Here is a 16,265-nt window from a genome sequence, read left to right as displayed (position 1 = left end):
GTGTGCATTTCTTGCCTAAAGGGTGATTCTAATCTTCAAGGAGTCTGAACACTTAGTTGACTTGCCTGTAGTAGACCTTGATTGCTGCTGTTGTTCACTTAGATTTATTTCTGGGCACTGAAGCACTAAGGGACACCCAGTGCATTTTTTTTAGATCCCAGACATACTCTTCCATTTCCCCATCATATAGTATCAAGTCTAATTCTTTATCATGACCAATGTCAATTACCCCTGCCAGTGTTATAACTTCTTTCTTTGCCTTTTTACTCACTGACATAAGCAGCCCAATTTGATAAGGTAGTAATCATAGCTTCAAGTTCAGTGGGACCTTTATTGTGTCCTCTGAAAGAAACATTCCCCCATTAGCAAGAAGGACTTTTAATCTAACAGAGTTTAATTTTTTTTTAGGCGAAGCAACCCTTGGTTGACCTCACAAATTGCAAGGAACTTGTCAGTTTACAATTCCTTATTTTTTATTTTTTTTTGTATGCCTACAGCACCTGGTCTTCCTAGGTGGTCTCTCATCCAAGTACTAACCAGGCCCAATCCTGCTTAGCTTCCGAGATCAAACGGGATAGGGCTTGTTCAGGGTGGCATGGCCCTGAATTTTGAGTACATGAAACACAAATTTCCAAAATGGATTGATAGGAGAAATAGGAAGAGGAGCCAATGATACCTTTATTACTTAGTTCTGAGATTGGTACTCTAGACAATAGAGACACAGCACCGTATACTAGCTATTAGTTTAATGCCTATTACACATATGATATGCCTAAAAGTCAGCATATCAAACCTACATGTGTCTTGGCTCTGAGCTGTCATTTTACTGAGCAGTTAGGAGGTCATTCCATTATCACATTAGGTTAGCATTTTGTGATGATAAGGTATATAGTAAGACAAGAAGATTCCATGGTAGTGGTAATGCACCTATTCATTGCCTCATCTTGTTTGCCATAACATTTTCTTGTTAGTCTGAGGAAATTTGCAGGATCCCATTCCAGTGAATTAGGGATTTTGTAAGAGCTTGCATGATAAGATTGGCATAAGTATTGTGTGTTGGAAACCAAACCCATATCCAGAATTATAGCAGTTCTGGTTAGCTTAAATTGCTGCCTCTAGACTTTTCACCTTGTATCATCTCAACATGCTTCCAGATTGTTCAGCTTGAGTTGGCACCATGTTGAGGGCCCGCATTGGTCGCCGCTGTTAACAGGTTGTACATTGAACAGTGGCAATAGCTAATCCAGTCTTAGAGAGGGGGAAACCCACACTGATCTGCCCGTGCATAGTTCCGTCTTGCCACCATCATGGACGATCTGTTTATGGGCCCATTGGACAAATGCTGTCCTGCCTGAGAAATGAGCTGACTGCCATCAGCAGGAAGGGCCATGTTGTCCCCCTAGTGGTTGAAATTTTCCTCTGTGAGAGAGGCTTTCTGTCTCTGTCAGACATTAATGTGAGACACAATAATCTACCAACTTCGTGCCTTCTCCCAAATCCATCTGCATGTAATACTCCAGATTTCCTTTCTTCTAGTTTCCAATCTTTATCTATCTAGTTCCCTATTCAACTAGTGAAATCATCTGCCATTTTGATACAAAGTGAATGACCAAGGATACTACTCCCAATTTTTCTAACTGGGAGAATTGTCTCTCACCACTGTTTCATAAGATTGGGCTGAAGTGTAGTGGGTACACATTTTCAGCTTATATCAAACTATGAAGCTGACTCATTTGAGAACCAGACCTGAATTTTCCCTCTGTGTCACTTAATCCTATGGAATCCCCTAAGAGGCCATGGATGTGAGCTGAGGAATAAACAACGGTCCAACAGAAGTAGTTAACATGGAACTTGGACCACCTATTTGTGTAACTTATGGGTGCACCCTAGACTGACTTAGGCCTCATTGTCACCCAGTGAATCCAGATGATGCTATATAACAGGTATAGAAGAAGTAGTAATGTTAAGGACAATTTAATTGAATGGCTATTGTTAAGCACCATAACTGATGCCCTAGAAAAATATAATGTAAAGCTATTGTTAACTAACAGGAAATTGAAAGCAATATGGAAAAGATAAGGAAGGAGACTCCCTGAAAACTCACATAGATAAATTCTTCCTCTGAAAGGGGAAGGCTGAGGGTCAGACCCAAAACTTAATCACCTGAGTAATCCAGCTCCAAAGAAGGTAAAATTCTCAATCAAGGAAGCTTTTTATTAAAATTAGGGCCCTCGTTGAGAAAAAAAAAAAATCAGGGACACATAGGCTAACACCTCTCAAAATATTGAATTTCTATATTTTCCTGAACCACTTTAAAGTGTTCAATAGCAACATAAAGCTAATGACTATTGACTTGGACAGGGCACTTCAAGGCATTGCTTCTTTGATAGAATGTAAGAAGACTTTCACTGTCAATAATCAGGTTATGTCTATGCAGAAAGAAGCCCAAGGTTATAGACAAAATGCCAAGTCTAGTCCTGGCTTCCCTTACTGATTTGCTGTAAAATCTCTGATTTTCAAATTATCTGTTTATTGGAGAGAAAAATAATATCCTCTTAGAGTCTAACACTTAGCTATACTAAGATGTGATAATTGATAGAAAATAATTTTAATAAAAGAATTTTTGATGTATTATGGACTGAGGGTACTAGAAATGTTGCAAAGAACTGTTTTCTCATAATAAATAAATTGTAGAAAATTTACCATACATTCATAATAAAATAGAATATAGACCTGTTGGTTTTCCATGGTAATTTCACCACGTTTATATCCTTATATGACATATAGTTTATTAAGCATGGTTTAAGCTCAGTAAAAATAGAATCATACTTTATGTACTATTTTACCACTGGACTTTTCTCTTAGCATGATATTTATGTGTTATATTCATGTCAGTGCATGTAGCACTATTTGATTCATTTTCATTACTCTTTAGTATTCTTTTGTATAAATTTAAATTTTAAAATTCTGTCTGTTGGAATACTCAGATGAAAGAATACTTTTCAGACAACATCCTGCCTGAATCTTTCCAGATGCAAAGCCAGAGTTTCTCTGCATGTGTCAAGATGTGCTCCAAGCACACACCTGTATGTCTCAAGTCAAAAAGTTCTGTTAATTACAGAACTTTTAATTACAAGTTGATCCTTCAGGTAAACGTTTTCCTTACCACAAACATTTAATTCCATTCACTCCGAAGGAAACAAGGTGTCTCAAGAATAAGATGCACTCAGGGTAACCAGGACCCTGACTGTATTTAAATCATAGCTATTATCGACCTAAATGTAGTTTTTTAGTATTCTTTGCTTATCGACCCCCTTTAGGAACTTGTATCTTTTTGTCTCTTTAATCGCATTTCTTGACATGTAAACTTATGGGTCAAATCATATGTTCTTGCCATGCTAAATTTTTTAAGCAGCTTCTTATTTCTATTCCCTGGCTTCTAAATTTCTGCCCAAATCATTTTAGCTAAAACACCTTTCCTGATACTCACTATATACTATCTGGCTAGCACCTAATTATCACTTGGATCTCAGCTCAAACATTAATCTGTATTTCTCATATCAAAGCACTGTCCAAACTTTATTATTATCACTTATCTAATTTTCTATCTACTTTGCAGAACTGTTAAAAGCTTGGGGACAGAGATTGTATATATTAGTTCTACCTGTTCTGACAAGAGACTGCTCTTTACAGTACCTGGTACATAGTAGATCTGTGATAATTTTAGTTGAATGAATTATTTAATTTTATTGTGTTTCATTGATTCTGTGGCACACATATTTCTAAACTGTTTAGCATGGGTAGTGTTTAGAGATTGTTTTGTTTTAATTTCATCTAAACAGAGAATCTTACAACTGAGGATATATTTGATTCTACAAAAAGATGGTAATTAATGATGAAAATGTTTGAAGTATAAAATTATCTTCTCATTGTTTATTACATTTACTAAATAGTAAGTATACTAATAATGTGAAAATGAGTTAATCATTAACCATCAATTGGTGTTGATCCAATCCTTTCTGTCACATTTTTATTCTCAAGAGAAGTTGATAAACTTTCTTTCATGCAACATTAGCTTGTTCTTACACCGTAAATTACTGAAACCCAAAATTTGATCAGCAGGATCTAAAAATACCTTGTTTATAAGCATTACATGGTAATATCACCAGGTTATCCACAAAAAAACATCTTTGCAGCTTGAAAGAGCTACATAACTTAGCTCCGGCTAGGCAAGGAATAAATTCTTTAGAGAACTTGACCCTCAAAATTCATAGTGACCTGCCATACATAATCAAAAATAAAAGCACTATAATGTAGTAAAATAATTGTAAGAAGGAAAATAAATCTCTAAGATGATATAGAATGGATATCATTTCATTGGAAGCAGGGATGTTGGAGACTCTTTCTGAGGTGGAATACTGTTTGTCCATATTGACCTAATAGCTGTGCCAGGACACAGGGGGCCACGGCAAAGACTTGTTCTAAAACCCAGACCTTCAGGGCTCAGCAGGCAGGAAGTGCTGATCTTCTTGTTCTGCCAAGCAAGTGCTACTTCCCCTTGGTCTCCAGACTTTCCTTATGAGTCAGACACCAGGTTGCCATCCTGATTCTGGCTCTGGAAAGAAGGCCTGGACACAGAGACATTGGTTCCCACCCTCCCCTTCTCCCTACCCTTGTGATCAGACTATTGCACTAAGGAGCCTGTCTCGGGATTTTCAGGATGAGAAATACATCTAGATCTTCTGGGTTCAATTCAGACCTCATCTACATTGCTTTAATTCCAGTGTCCTTCATCAAATGTTCATACTTCTATAGGTTTTGACAACATGGACAGTTATATGACAAAATACTACAAAATTCTTCCTCCTGACTCAGGAGATCAGCCTTGTTTTGAATTCATGCTCCAAAAGAGTTACTGTCAAGTGAATCTTGATGCCAAAATAAAATTTATGTATCCAAGTAGTAGAAATTTGGAGGTGAAAGTACTAACCTTCCTATCTCATGCTGATATAAGTCGGTTCTTACAGCAGCCCTACATGGTCTGCAACACTGAACCACTCACATACAGTAATTCCCCTCCTTCACTCCACTCTGGCCACACTGGCCCGCTTGCTATTCTTCTGACATACCACTCGTGCTTCTGCCTCAGAACCACTGTACGAGCTGTACCCTCTTTCTAGAGATCCTTCTACTCCTGGATATTTCCATGGCTCACTTCCTCTTTATCTTCTGTTCTTTCCCCAAACATCACATTCTCAGTGGGTCTTTTCTAATTGCATTATATTAAACATATGCCCATATTTCTCCTGCTTCTTCCCCCCCCCAAATACTTATCACTGTCTGAAATCTACATACTTCTTACTTATCATATACTTCCCTTTACTAGAACGTTAGCTCTGAAAAAGCAGAAGGACCTACTTTCACTATTTACATTTCTATTCCTAGCATTTAAAACAGTGTCTGGCACATAGAAAGTATGCAAAAAATAGTTTTTGAGAGCAAACATCATTTAAAAAAATATTTGAAGACTCAAAGTTACCACAATATTCAAATCCATAATTTTGATTGCCAACGAAGAGATTAAAGTGAGAAAATATCCTATGTTTAATTCAACAAAAACCAATATTTGTGACTAAAATTTATAATTTAGTATATTAGAATTCAGTGTAACATTGAGTATTGAATTTTTTAAAATATTTAAAGTTGTAAAATTTAAAATGTAGAGCTCACCCTTCATATTTTCATATATTTCTCATATCATAATCATAAATCAAATTTAGGGTATCATTCACTCTCTTGTTCACCCTTTTAATATAGGGTTATAAAATGCCTCCGCTGTGTCAAACATTTTGAACAACCTAATGGTACCTCTAGTCGATTTGGATTACCATGGGTCATCTTTTAAAACAAAACAGAAGCAAACAGTAAATCTAGACTTTCTGATCTTAGTTATAAAACTTCATTATGCAAATAAGACAAAATAAAGTTTGTTTACCTTAGCAATACCTATTTTTTTTTTCATTCATAATGTCAGATATGTTCCTCTAAGTATATCTAAGACATAGGAGTCTTCTGACTCTTTTAATAGGCCTTCTACTAAGAGATAGAACACAGGCATGCTTCTCAGATTGGGAGAGAATGTGCTGCTTTTCACAACTGATACATGTATAAAATCTGTGCCTACCTTGATAATTTGAGCTGTTTCTTTTCTAGTTTTAGTTTTATTATTTTCATTATTCTGGATTTTAAGTTTCCACCATGAAAAGGACTTCATATGTTTTCAACTAATATGAATAAAAGTAAAATTTTCAACCAGATCCAGCAATGAACAAAATTTAAGTTACAGTGTGTCTTAGAATAGGGAAAAATAAAGTAAAAGGAGGAAAGAAAAAATTTTCATTTCTTTAAAGACACTTCTTTTTTTTCAGACAATGCTTAATTTCAAGGAAGCTCTAGTAGGTTTTGAAGAGGGATGGGGGCTGCCAGTTTCAGGTGAGTGGAACAGAGTTGAAAGTTAATCAAGTTTGTTCAGCCATCCTTGGCTGGACGCTAAGTGGTCCTGTGAATCATTAAAAAAGGAGGACAGGAGTAGTGTAGGGTAAGATTTTACCATAATAAGTATCAGACAAGAATTCTATATAGGAAATATATTTGTTTCATCAATTTACAAAAGTCCTTAAAATGTTAAGTAATACACAATTTGAGACTTTCATTCAGAAGTAATAGATTAAAAAAGAATTTACGGCAGTTCTTCAAGCTTGCTTTGCTATTTTCACATGGAATTCATTTATAGTAAGGTGATTGTACAGTAATATACATAAAACATAAAACCTTCCATTTGAATAGATAGATATATGGCATTTTAATTACTACTAGCTGGATTCAGACGCCAGTTCAGGGAGTTAAGAAATCAGTGAGATGCTGTTTATGTTCTCCAGAACATCTGATTCACTCGTGTTTTTCTATTATCTATTGTTCTTGGAAGGTAATTAGTTCCAGGAGTTATGCAGTTTGTGGAGTAAAATTAAAATGCCCCCCCCACTTCTAATTAAGATTAAGAGAATTCTTTGTCTTGTTGAGTGTATTTAGGCATAAAATTACAATTATTTCAACATTAAATTCTCATTATGGTATTTCCCCAGTGTGATCTTTTTAGATCTTTGTTGAAATGCTGACTGATAACAATCTTTCTATAAATATCATTCCCTTGCCTACTTTTTCTTCTTACCTCTGCTTTCATTCCTCCCAACACCAACCTCTTCTCTGTTATGAACTTTGAAATTTATGTAAGAAGGAACTAAAAACCAAAAAAAAAAAAAAGCGTAAAATTATTTCCCCACTGGTGAGAAAACTAAGAAAAGAAACTGTTGGTAAGGTCACTCTCATACTAACAGACTTCTGAGAGATCACTTTAGGTGTCATGAGGCTGCCATCACAGCAGGAAGAGGCATTTGCATTGCTATGCAGTTAGTTCCTCCGTAGCTGCTCTGCGTAGTGCCCGCCAGTGGGAACATATGAAAGGACCCAGTGCTCTAAACCCACCCAACCTCCAACCTGCAGTTCAGACGAGCACTGAAGCCTGCAAGTGCTGCGGACGGCCTTGAGCAGCTGAGGCAAGCTTCCTAACAGTGTCCCAAGAATTTACTCCTTTCTACTGCATACAGTGCCCTTGAACTTTCCTGTCTTTTGTTCTCCAGAAAAGCTGACACGCATAACCTTGGACAATGTTGTCTAAAAGGAGGCATGCTGGCTTCATTGTCTCTTTTAAAAGTCCCTTCTGAAAGAAGTCGGTCCACAATATCATTGTAGTTCCCTCTACGACCATACTACAAGGTCAGCATGGCAAATGGGTCCTACGCTGGAGACATGAGAAAAAGATAAGAATATTTTACTTCAAATCTCTTGGCGATTTTCATTAAAAGATAAATCTACCTCAATCTATTTTGAGCCTGGGTTTTCATAACACAATAATAAAAGGGGCAATGTGAAAAAGACTTCATTTCACCTACTACATTTTTCCTACTGCTCAGTCTCAATCTATACATGCATTTAGCAAGTCTAAAGGCAATTGGAAAGTGTGTAGCACATGATACTCTGCAGCAAGGTGAAATATTGCTCAATCAAATTAGAGAATTCAAGATCTGACTCTTAGTTCATTCCTGAGAAGACAGCTAACGTCAACTAACTCTCCGAGTCTCTTCACGTGAAGTGACAACATGATCAAGGGTTGTATTGTGTGAAAACAAATAATCTGCAGAATGTCACCTACCCTTTCAAAGCTATATCTCAGTGCACCTGAGAATCTGAGAGATCTCAAATAGGTGATTCAAGGAGTTAAAGCTACCTTCAATAGGGGCCGTGTATCTGAGCACATTGCTTAGCAATGCTCTATGGATAAACTAGTTCTCAAGGAGGTCTTTTGCTCCATCGAGTCAGGTCAGAAAGGACACAATCACATGAGAAGCGTGTGATTCTGATGGGATAATCAATTGGCCACATATTTTCTGGGATGTCACATAAACCTGGCAGCATTTAAACATTAATTTGTTTCTAACATTTAAAAAGACATTAATATATAGGTAAAATGAATTATGATTAAAATTAATGTGCAATGAAGCATTGGATTCCAACTAAATAAACATTTGTTGTTATGATAATGGTATCTATATTGCTAAAATATGGATAGCGTCAAAGGTAATAATTAACATTTTGTTCAGGTCTAAAGGACTTATTTACCTTGTCATTTCTGTCTCACACAATTTAATTTTCCTCGATTTTCCACAAATTTTGAATTAATTCTTTTTCCTATTTTCCTTCTATCACCACTCCAGTACCTAAAAAGCAAAAGAGATGTCTCAGGTACCCATTTATTCAGTAAGCTCTTGTTAAGTTTTAAATAATGAGCCTGGTAGAAGCTTATTATTTTTTAGAGCACAGATTTTCTCTGCATGGCCACTCCCGGGGGTACCCATTGCCAGTCTCTTATGGTCCAGGTCACAGGGAAAGAACCTCAGTGCTCTTTCCTTAAAGCCATGTCAGGAAGTCAGGTCATCACCAACTAACTGCTAATGGCAGGGACAAACCAAATCAAATCAGAAGCATCAACCAAACTTAAAACTTTTTAATTTGCAGAAGTCTATATTTGCACTGAGAAGATCCTTACAATTGCAAGCTTTTAATTTTTTTTTTTTTTTTTTGTCAAATTGTAATCGATTTTGGACTTGTTGAATATCCACCACATCCAGGGTGTACTGTTCGATGCACTCAAGAAGGGGAAGCTGTAATCTTTGTCTTTTTCCACTATATATTCCTCATAGTTGATTTCCTCTATTCTTATGGCTTTAGTGGCTTATTTATACCAATATCTCTAAGCTGATCTTTCAGCCCAGATCTGTACCCTCACCTCCAGACTCAGATAGGTAACTGCTTATTGACAAGTGTAACATACTTAAAGCTAAATATTCTCCCCAATTGTACATTTTCTTCTTCTGATGTTTTCTATCTCAACAAATGGTATCATTATCAACCCAGTTACTAAGGCCAGAATGTAGTCATCTGTTTTCTTTAGTTCCCATAAATAATCAAATGTCATTCATTAGAACTCCAAATATCTCCAATCTCTTTATCATTATAATAGACTGAGACGCTATATTTTGGAAAACTACAAGATCCTTTGTGCAGGTCTCCCTGACCCTACTGCTCCATTCTCATACAGAGGCAGATTCAAAGAAAAAGCTGATTATATCCACCTATTATTTATAACACCATCGACCTTTTGACAAAATTTAAGACTCCTTAATCTATCTGCCTTGCAAAACCCTCCATTATCTGGTCCCAAGTATCTTTTCCATCTCAGTTTGTTCTCTCCCTCAGATATTCATGCTTACATTCCTAAGATTAATTCCTAAACAGAGCCAAATTCACTCTCACCTTCACATACTATGTATTCTCTTTCTATGCTCCACCCTCATTCTTTCAATTTAACATACTCTTGCTTATCACTCAAAACTGTTTAATATCACTCTCTTTGTAACATTTCCATCTCCTCCTGTGATACATTATAAACCTCTAGAGAAGTTTTGAGTTAATGATAGGCAATTATACAAAACCCACTTCTTTGTGCATGAAAATCATACCCAAATAAAACTTTTAACTCATCTCCAAGTTATTTTAATAGAAAATAAAAGAACATAATTTCTTTTCATTTATAGCAAACTTAATCTGTGCTATGTATACTGCTAAGTGCTTTACATAAGCTACTCTAGTCTTTAATAGTCTTCAGCATTAACATCATATCATTTTACTGAGGAAGAATCTGAGGCTACATTATTGAAGGATGGAGAAAGAAATTTGACTCCTAAGATCACACTAGCTCATGAGTTAGCTGTGCACACTCTATAGGCCTCATTTACAAAGTAGCCCAAACACAGGAAAGGATAGTAGTTGAGAATGAAAAAGTCAGAGGTCACTTAGAGAGCAGAAGAACTGCAAGAGGTGGAGACTCCGCAGAAGATCTTAGATGACAGTGAAGAGGAACCCTGCTAAATATGTTACCAAGAGCCCAGACTGGGTCCTGATCCCTGATCCCTGCTTCCCATTCCCATTTTTAGATATTTGGGGATCAAGGCCAGGTGTAATGATATAGAGTTCTTTGCCATGGTTGTTGAGCAATTTCTCTACAGACCAGAGTGGCTGGATATGAGGAATATAGCTTATGTGTCTGGAGATGCATACTAAACATGTGCCAAACAAGGAGTTTATTTACTCTCACCACCATCCTGACACTCATCTTCAAGCAGGAAATGGCCTCTTTTGAGCCACTCAACCCCTACAACAAAATGAAGTGTAAAAGAAGCAAAGGCATGAATAACACTTGGCCAAGAAAAAAATTACCAGGTAAGCACACCTCCCAAACACAATGACCTATTTCAATATATTAATTATCTATACTCATTGCCCAGAAAGACGGATCACTCTGGACAGGCTGACCACTAACAACAGACTGACAGCACAGACATAACTGCTCTAGACAGACTACTTTTTTCTTTTTTTGGACCACTTACCTTTGAAGCATGGATTGTTTATTGTTTGAACATGGAGGATATGCTGAACTTCCTAAACAGATTCATAGTTCCAGATTCACAGTTCTGGACTAATTTATACTCCCCCCACTGGAGCCTATCACCTAGATTAACCCTATCTTTACTGCCCCAGCCGCCCATGGGAGAAGGAACTTAGGGCACTAAGAATATCCAGCAGGCCACATCATACCTTTATATTTTCCCCAAGTTTAACATTTGTGGTTTTCACTGAACATTTGACCACTGAATCGACCATCTACCTTCTATTAATTACATGGAAGGTATGTGTATTACCTCACAAATGTTAACATTTGTTTAGTTAATCACTTCTGAGCTCAGTCTGTAAATTTCTATAATGCATATTACTAAACATTTCATCTATTTTGAACTGTATGTAATATATAAAAAGTGTATAAAAACTGTATCTCTGGGTATTTTTTAGGGATGCATCTTTGAAGGAATGTGTTTATATCTTCCAAAATCTTAATTATATCATGGACAATTATAATATTTTAAGATTCAATAACTAGACTCGTAAAATCCTATATCTCATGAAGATTACTAATAGTGTTCAAATAAAAACAGAGAATAGTCATAGTTTGTTAGCAATTATTAAATCTTTGAAACAGTATATTTTATGCTGGAGAAATATTTATTTGTTCTATCTGACATGATCAGCACTGTATTCCTAGGTCCTTGTGCTGTCGATGGAAGCATTTGTTAAGTGAATGAGTAAAGCAATGGTTCCTTTCTCACGGTGCTTCTACTCCAGGTTAGAACATGAAAGATTGAAAGCGCAAGAGTAATGTCATATTAGTAACACTAATATATCAGGGAAAAGACTGAATATTGAGGGAGGCGGTATTGCAGACAATGATGAATTTTAAGACACATAGATCAAGTTTCAAAGTCTTGCTCTGTTACCAACTAGTTAGGTGACTTTGGGTATGCCATTTCTTGTTTCAAGCCTTAGATTCCACATCTGTGAAATGGGTATAATCGAAGCACATAGCTTGCCATCACATTGTTCCTTTAAAAACTAAAATAAAATTCAAGGGTTGGTAGCAATCATGGAAGAGTTTAAAGAAGAAGATGACTGTAAGCTAAGATTTTAAAGAATGGCTGAAATTTCAGATAAATGAAGAGAGTGAAAATGAGGCTTGATTCTAGTTGCAGTAAGGAAAACAGAGTAGAGAAGAAAAAGTGCTTATGTGGAAAATATAGTTAGGAGGCCACGGTGGTAACATGAGAAACACAGTGGTAGATTTGATCAAATCAGCAGTGATGATTGAGCTGCATTGCATATGGGGGTGGCTGAAAGATACTTCCCACATTTCTGGTTTGTAAAACAAGATGGAGAATGATACAATTCACTGAGGCAAAGAACACCAGAAAAAAGAACAGATTGGGAGAGTGATAAATCAAGGGCTTTGTGTATGATAAATTAAATTGCTGTAGATTTTTTTATATTAACAGAGCTATTAAAGAGTCAGTTGAATACATTGAATGTATTGAACTAAAGCCTAGAGGTTTTAATTGGAGAGGTGATTTGCATTAAGGAAGAGAATCTAAAAGCAAATGCACCAAGGAAGAGATATTGCTCAAGCCCAGATGATCAGACAAGACTGGATGTCAGAAAAATTACATAATATAAAAATTACATAAGCTTGCAAATGGGGAGCTGATATTGGAACTGGAACCATAAGAGAGATCTGCTGCTAAAGAAATAGTTTAAGAAAATTTCAACTTATTAATAAAATTTGAAGCCAGAAGAGTATATGAAAAATATGAGAGAGAAAGCACAGAAAGGGAACAGAAATTGGCAGAAGGCCCCATTTATGTTGCGGAAGTGGGGAGGGGAGCCAAAACAGGAAATGAAGAAAGCATGTCAGTGGGGAAAAAAAACTAAGTACAGCTACACAGGAATTAAAGAAAGAGAGTTTTAAGACAGTGTCTGTGAACAGTTACAAGCACCACAGAGAAACGAAAGAGGAGATGTAACCCCTGATATAGGCGATTTTATCATGACTGAAGGCTATGATAATGACTATGGAGACTAGAGTCAATTTGCCAAGAATTTGTAAAGTCTATAGATATTTCCCCAAATATTTACTGTTTTCCAAATAATTCAAAATCTTTCTAATAATCGATATTTCTTTCTCTCTGGTTCAACAGGAAAATGTCAGACAAGTAAAATGTTCTTTAAAATTTTGCAATTACAATGTATAAATAAAAATGTTATAAAGATTTATGATATTAGTTATAGATGTTAATGATTCTCTGAATTACTTCAAAATTAGTATCTCCATTTCCAGCTGGATAGTCTAAAGCCAAAGGGACAAGTGAGTTGCCATTTTTCTTTCAGTAAATCAGAGACAAAATGGGCCTATTATTTTATATTAATAGCACTTGGAATGCTTTCCTATTTGCCTAAAAGAAGATTTTCATTTTTCAGGCATTTTTCCCCAATTTATTTTTAAATAAATTGTAGCAAATAAAAACTGTGATTTGTTAAGTATAACTACATGCAAAAATTGCTTTCAAACATATTAAAAACATTTTTTTCTCCCTTAAATTAATGCTGATATAGGATCCTGTGGAGGAGACAAAGTTATTTTATTTGTATTCTGGACTACGTGACTCAGAATAAACTTCTTTATTCAGCGTCTTCTGTATGAGTTTTATATTTCACAAATATAAAACGTAATATATACATGGTTTGTTTATATATACATATACAAAACATGTATATATCTATGTGTGTGTGTGTGTGTGTGTGTATGTATATACATATATATACACATATGATTATATATAGGTAGGGGTTTTTAAAACATAATTTAAGCCATAAGGTAGAGCTGTGGTAGGACAGAAACCTATATTTCATTACCCAAGGCCAAGATACCCCAACCCACCAGGGCTGTGGACAAGTATTGGTCCATGACCTGTTAGGAAATGGGCCGCACAGCATGAGGTGATGGGCGGCAAGCAGAGAAGCTTTATCTGTATTTGCAACCGCTTCCCAGCACTACTAGCATCACCCCACCTCAACTCCACCTGAGATCATCAAGAATTAGATTCTCATAGGAGCACCAGTCCCTGGTGCCGAAAAGGCTGGGGACCACTGACCTAGGTAGGCCATTGCATCTGAAAAAAAAAAGAAAAAAAGAAAAATGTTACTAACATAGGAATGAATATGAAAAGAAAATATGTTACATGGATTGACCTAATTTCCTCATCTCCATGCTTATCTCTGAATTGATCGTTGCCTAATTAAAAAAAAAAAAAGTAGGTTTCCTTCCACCCCAGGAAATTTTATGGTATTTTAGAAGAGCAAAGCCCAGTTTAAAAAAAATTCTCTTTGAATTTAGAGATTGTTTTAAATAGTAACCATGCCCATTATCATATGTACTTGTAAGGAAATATTAAACTTTCAAGTCGCAGCACCCTTGGCCGCTGCCTTAGCCCACAGTGTTTCCCTGTGTGTCTCAGTGAATGCGCAGAGGTGATTTGACTGGAGAAGGAATTTGATAAACAGCTAAACAACTAAAATGAGAGCCTGTTCATTGCTATGAGAGATTAGGTGCTTAACTCCTGGCTCTAGCAATAATATTTCCTTTGTTACCAAATATTTAGTAAATTTTAAGATGAATCAGAAAAATATAATATTATGTTTGTTGCAAAAAATGCAGCAATTTTCATACGGAATTTTCTTGGATAACTTTCACCTAACAGTCTTCTTAAATCTATTTACCTCATTTCTTTGAATCTCGGTAGTTTTTTGTTATGCTATCTATCTTGCATATTCCCTTTTTTCCATCTTCCTTTCCTCTGCAAACAACTGACATCCCGAACCCTCACTTCACCACCACACGAGTCCTCTAAAATTGGATTGGCTGTGCCCTATATATCCTTTTCAGAAATTTCCCTCATCACGCCTTGTATCTAAGAGACAAAGTAGCAGACCACATCATTAAAAGAAATCTTTCAAATGTTTCACTTTTTTTGTAGTAAAATGTTCTAATACTGATTTTTAACATATTCTTGCAAACACAAAAGAAACTCTTTTATCAGCATGGTACAAATTGCTTCTTTTCAACAGCACAATTTACAGCCACTAGAATGGAACTTGAAGAGTCTATGTCTCCTCTTCAGCTCTATCTCCTCACCCCTGCCCTAATCTAAGAAGGCCAAGCTAATATTGCCTGACCAGTAAGTTATGAGAACAGAAATGAATTATTCAATGTATTTCATTATGGCCACTTAAAGAAAATTTCTACATTGGGGTCAGTGTAGTTCAAGGATAGGGTTGATGTTTTTACACTAGTTTTCAATTTTTTTCTCTGTGTACTTTGTACTCTTTAAAATTGTATGAGATGTAAAGTATATGAGAAATAGGAAGAAATTATATTTCATACACATGGCAATAAAGATAAAAGTATTAATCACTTTCAAGAAGTGGTGCTAGCATAAATGGATCCTAAATAAGTCTGAACACCTTTGTAAATAACGGAGACATAATGGTAATAAAGAGAAGATGTGAGTGTTGTACCAGATCTTTAAGTTGGACCCAGGCTAGCACGCATGTTCCCATGGTGTGACCCTCAGAAGACTGATTGGCAGCAGGACACTTGAGTGAGATGGCAGGTGAACATGGCCCTTCTCTGGCTACCAGTTTTCACTGCAACGCCTTGATGAAAATAAACTTGCCAAATCACTTCGAGAGAGTCGTTTAATTCCATCCTGATCAAATTTTACAGGTCTGTGATTTAAATTATTCCACGTTGTCGGCTGCAAGACTTCATCAGGAATGAATTTGTTCTGCTTGGAATCTTTAGTTAGTATTCGATAAAGACCTCTGTGATTAGCCAAATCAAAACCTTTCAGCAGCTGCAGCAGCCACATTCAGACTGAATCTCTGCAGCTGACTTTTTTAACGAAACATCTTCTCTTTAATCAATGGCTAAAACATCTGATTTTGTTTCTCACTTTCAGTAAATAATTGACCTGGGAGCTAAACCCAGAATTTGGAGGCCCTAAGAGCCACACTCCTCCTTCCTTCCCCAAGTGAACGAGATGCTGCTTCTTCCAGTCACTTCTGCAAGTCCTCTAGGTCCTTCCTCTCAGTGCAACTGGGTGCTCAGAAAGACATAAGTGAGGCCTTTAGAATCCTTTTGCCAAGGA

General features: G+C 36.2%; 1 pseudogene; it reads right to left on the bottom strand.

Moving 5' to 3' along the window:
- Nucleotides 1-488: 488 nt before the first annotated feature.
- LOC120612642 (uncharacterized) lies at nt 489-607 on the bottom strand (annotated as a pseudogene).
- Between the last annotated feature and the right edge of the window lie 15,658 nt (nt 608-16,265).

This window comes from Pteropus medius, unplaced genomic scaffold (genome assembly GCF_902729225.1).
Source record: "Pteropus medius unplaced genomic scaffold, Ma_sr-lr_union100, whole genome shotgun sequence".
In the NCBI taxonomy this organism is placed as follows: Eukaryota; Metazoa; Chordata; class Mammalia; order Chiroptera; family Pteropodidae; genus Pteropus; species Pteropus medius.
This window is presented reverse-complemented; position numbering and strand designations above follow the sequence as displayed.